This window comes from Triticum aestivum, chromosome 1B (assembly GCF_018294505.1).
Source record: "Triticum aestivum cultivar Chinese Spring chromosome 1B, IWGSC CS RefSeq v2.1, whole genome shotgun sequence".
In the NCBI taxonomy this organism is placed as follows: Eukaryota; Viridiplantae; Streptophyta; class Magnoliopsida; order Poales; family Poaceae; genus Triticum; species Triticum aestivum.
The window spans coordinates 526,117,177-526,122,710 of NC_057795.1; positions in this window are offsets into that span (position 1 = coordinate 526,117,177).

The window sequence follows — 5,534 nt, forward strand, 5'->3', positions numbered from 1 at the left end:
TAAATTGACAGGTATATCCGGCAAAGTAAATATGCAGAATATTGACTTAAGTAGTGTGTTTGTCACTGTTAGATATAATCTTGTTGTCTTCTGTATCTGCATTTTACTTTCAGTTCTGCATATAGTAGCGTGTCAGTATAGAGTGTGCAGACATATGTGTGATGCATATGAGCAGGTGGTTTCAGTCAAGGGATATCATGCACGGTGAGAAGCCTATGTGCCGCGTGAAGCTGGCACTCCCGTGTGACACGGCGGTGCATCCAAGTGATGAAGCCAACAGGCTGCACAAGTTATCTAGTCAAGATAGTATGCATGTCCATGTGTGTTAGTGGAAGAATAATAGGTGGTGGAGTTAGTTGGTTAGTGGAGAGTTGTGTGTGGCACAAGAGCCGGGCAGGTTGTTGCCTTGGCTATGTGTGGGTGTTAGCTTTACTTAATACATTGTAACTAGTTGTTTTCATTAAGAGAATAGAGAAAGAAAGAAAAGGCCAGCGGCTGTGTGAGGCAGCTCAGCACCAAATACTTGTGTCTCTATTTGTGTGTGTGCGTTATGAGATGCAACACCGAGAGGAAGAAGAGGGGTTGAGAGATTCAGCCCCGACATGTGGTATCAGAGCTAGGTGATGACGAAGATGATGCCGCGTGATTCTTCAACGAGTGGAGCGTTGGTGCCAAGCGACTCGGCAGCGATGGCAGCTGCCGCGACGGCAGCGACAACAGTGGCGGGGAAGCTCCCATTCCCACTGCTCACGAGGACGAACTACGCGGTGTGGGCGATGAGGATGAAGTACCTCTTGAGTGCCAACGGCGCGTGGACTGCCATTGATCGAGAGGACTCCTCCAAGGACATCGACGCGGGCAAGGAGGAGATGGCCATGACGATCATCTCCCAGTCCATCGACGACTCGATGCTGCTGCGAGTTGCGGAGAAGGAGACCGCAGCCGATGTGTGGGCAACGTTATGCTCCATGCATGTGGGTGTCGAGCGCGTCTGAGAGGCGAGGGTTCAATCCTTGCACTCGGAGTTTTATGGCCTCAAGATGGGTGATGTGGAGTCTGTGGATGACTTCGTAGTGAGGTTCACGACGCTCGTGGGGCACATCCGTGTGCTTGGTGATCCGATGGAGGAAAAGTACGTCGTGAAGAAGCTGCTGCGAGCCGTCTCCAACAAGTTCATCCATGTTGCTTTGTCGATTGCATTGTTCGGTGACACGAACAAGATGGCCATGGAGGAGGCCATTGGTTCACTCAAGGCGCACGAGGAGCTCGTCAAGGGGCGGGAGACGGCACATGAAGAAGAACAGCTCCTCATGGCGAGAGGGCATGACTCATGCACGGTGAGAAGCCTATGTGCCGCGTGAAGCTGGCACTCCCGTCTGACACGGTGGTGCATGCAAGTGATGAAGCCAACGGGCTGCACAAGTTACCTAGTCAAGATAGTATGCATGTCCGTGTGTGTTAGTGGCAGAATAATAGGTGGTGGAGTTAGTTGGTTAGTGGAGAGTCGTGTGTGGCACAAGAGCCGTGCAGGTTGTTGCCTTGTCTATGTGTGGGTGTCAGCTTTACTTAAGACATTGAACTAGCTGTTTTCATTAAGAGAATAGAGAAAGAAAGAAAAGGCCGGAGGCTGTGTGAGGCAGCTCGTCACCAAATACTTGTGTCTCCATTTGTGTGTGTGTGTTGTGAGACGCAACACCGAGAGGAAGAAGAGGGGTTGAGAGATTCAACCCTAGCAGTCACAGTGTAATTCAAGAGGACGGGGCGTCGAGCCCTGGCTTTGACGCGTGGTGCTCGCGGAGTTTCTCCTATAAAAAAAGTGCCAACGAGGGTTAGCCCTTGGGTTGGTCGCATTTTTTCACAGTGTAGTTCAACAAAAGTGCACTTCTTTTTATAGTTTGACTTAGTGCACATTAAAATGCACACAAACCATATATTTATGGAAAATGCTATTCTTCAGCCGGTTGATGCATTCGCGAGCGTCTGCCGCTTGCGTAGCCGTCAGATCAATCCCGATCAAGCGACCACGCTGCTACAAGTCAGTCCCGCGTGGCCAATCTTATTCTTGCAATAAGGGTCTTGTTTCCAGTAGATTATAGCAACACATGACTAGTTTCAGAAAGAAAGAAAAAACGATTCGATGGTGAAGTTTTTTTTTCTGCAACTGGGTCTTGTTTCACAAGATTTCTGCAACATATCTTCTGTTTCACAAAGAAAAGAAATGTTACGGTTGTGAAGATGTTTTTTCTGCAAGAAGGGTCTTGTTTCAGAAACATAGCCCGAGTTGCAGCGCCAGAGGAGCGCTCGATGTTAGAGAGTGAGTGGTCAGACATTGTAACATGAGGCATGCTTCAGAAACATAGCTCTGGTTGTAGAAAACGTCGAAGAAGCGTCGGCCGTGAGAGGTCGCCGCCGTCATGCTGGTTTGGAGCTAGCAGCTGCTCGCGGGGCTGAGACGGAGGAGGAGCAACAACTCTGGTGAGCATGGCAAGGACTAGTTCCCCTCACGCGTCGGCGGCAGTGATTTTGCGGTGGTGGTGGCTGGCGCCGCGCTGGGCGCAGCTGTGTCACGACGGCAGACTGGGGAATTTGTTTCCGAAACTGAGCGATTGTTGCAGGAAGTAAGAAGGTGGTCGCCCACACGGTCGTTAGATCCGACGGTCGTCAGAGCGCTGATCCAACGAAGCTCCATGCGGTGGATGTTTCTAATACATCCGTCTCCGGTACTCAAGTACATGAATGACAAATAAAGAAGCCACAACTGGTGAAAAATAGAAATATATGCCTACACACATAGCCTACTATTGAATCCATCCAAACTGGTTGTATGTATCCTGCGCTATCATTTCCCATTGGTTACGGAAGTACACATATAATCTTACAAGTGCACCAAATGTTCAATACAAATTGGAGCCTCTTATAAGGTTTACAAGGATAATTAGGAAGATGCACCCTTTGTTTTTATTTATTCTGCATATTAGCTTTGTTTTAAGTCAAACTTTATAAATTTTGATCATGTTTATAGAAAACATTACGAACATATGCGTCAACAAATATATATGATGTGAATATATCTAGTGATGAATATGATGATATTGATTTTGCATTGTTGATGCTAATAAATTTTTCTATAAACTTAGTTAAAGTTTATAAACTTTGACTTAAAACAAACCAAATATGCAGGGTAAATGAAAATAGAGAGTATTTTGTTACTGTAATACTCCCTTCGTCCCAGCGACACTTATTTTGAGATGCAGGGTGAAGGAAATATGCCCTAGAGGCAATAATAAAGTTGTTATATTATATTTCCTTATTCATGATAATGGTTATTCATGCGAGAATTGTATTGATCGGAAACTTAAATACATGTGTGAATACATAAACAAACACAGTGTCCCTAGTAAGCCTCTACTAGACTAGCTCATTGATCAAAGATGGTTAAGGTTTCCTAACCATGGACATGTGTTGTCATTTGACAACGAGATCACATCATTAGGAGAATTATGTGATGGACAAGACCCGTCCGTTAGCTTAGCATAATGATCGTTCAGTTTTATTGCTATTGCTTTCTTCATGTCAAATACATATTCATTCGACTATGAGATTATGCAACTCCCGGATACCGGAGGAATACCCTGTGTTCTATCAAACGTCACAACATAACTGGGTGATCATACAGATTCTCTACAGGTATCTCCGTAGGTGTTTGTTGAGTTGGCATAGATCGAGATTAGGATTTGTCACTCCAAGTATCGGAGAGGTATCTCTGGGCCCTCTCGGTAATACACATCATAAGCTTGCAAGCAAAAGACTAAGGAGATAGTCACGAGGTGATGTACTACGGAACGAGCAAAAAGAGACTTGCCAGAAACGAGATTGAACTAGGTATGAAGATACCGACGATCGAATCTCGGGCAAGTAACATACCGACAGAGAAAGGGAATTATGTATGGTGTCACAAACGATTCAATCGATAAAGATCTTCGTAGAATATGTAGCAGCCAATATGAGCATCTAGGTTCCTCTATTGGTTATTGACCAGAGAGGTGTCTCGGTCATGTCTACATAGTTATCGAACTTGTAGCCCGTAGGGTTCACACGCTTAACGTTCGTTGACGATATAATGTTATATGAGTTATATGATTTGGTGACCGGATGTTGTTCGGAGTCCTAGATGAGATCACGGACATGACGAGGAGTCTCGAAATGGTCGAGAGGTAAAGATCGATATATAGGACGATGCTATTTGGACAGCGGAAGTGTTTCGGGACGTACCGGGAAGGAATCGGGTCACCGGAAGGGGTTTCGGACACCCCCTGACAAGTTATGGGCTTAATGGGCCAAAGGGAGGGACAGACCAGCCCACTAGGGGGCTGGTGCGCCCCTCTACTTGTTTGGCCAGCCCTAGGGAAGGAAAAGGGGGAGGGCTAGCCCCTCCTGCCTTTCCCTCTCATGGGAGAAAGGAAAGGGAGGGGCGCTACCCCCCCTGCCTTTCCCTGCACTCCAAATAAGGAAATGAGGGGGCGCGGCTTGGGAGTGACCCCAAGTAGGATTCCTCCTACTTGGGTGCCTCGTTTGGCTGCTCCTCCCTCCTCCCACCTATATATATGAGGGAGGGGAGCGCCTGACATAGAACAAACAATTGCCTAGTCGTGTGCGGCGCCTCCCTCCACCGTTTACTCCCCCGGTCATATTTTCGTAGTGCTTAGGTGAAGCCCTGCGAAGATCACTTCACCATCACCGTCACCACGCCGTCATGCTGATGGAACTCATCTACTACCTCGACGCCTTGTTAAATCAATAAGGCGAGGAACGTCACCAAGCTGAACATGTGTAGAACTCGGAGGTGCCGTACATACGGTACTCGATCGGTGGATCACGAAGAAAGTTCGACTACGCCAACCGCGTTGTGAAACACTTCCGGTTATGGTCTACGAGGGTACGTAGACATACTCCCCCCCCCCCTCGTTATTATGCATCTCCATGGATAGATCATTGCGTGTGCGTAAAAAAATTGTTTTCCATGCAATGTTTTCCAACAAAGGGAGTACTATTTACAAGTTTTATAGTTGTTAGCAATTTTGGACCCGTTCATCCACCCCAATTTAACGGTGGTAAAATAGGAGGTACCCATTGGACTGGTACCAAAATTATGTGGGATCAGTACTTGTAATATTTTTATATTATTTTAAAGGGTTATTCATCATTTACCACCATCCAGGATGATGTCTCCGGTACCAAAATTAGCAGGCCTTTAGCCGCCTCCCTTAAGCCCAATCGGTACCAAAATGCATTTTAAAAAATGCGGGAATTAAAAAAACTGTTCACAAATTGGATTTGAAAAATGTTCGCAAACTCAAAATAGTCGAGTTCAAAAAAAAGTTCACGAATTCAACAAAAAAGTTCACACATTTGGGAAAAAATTCATGAGTTCAAAAAAGTTCACGCATTTGAAAAATTTCACGAGTTTAAAGAAAATCACATGTTTCACTGATTTTAAAAAAGGTTCATGGTTGTGAGAATTTTTGTCACAAATT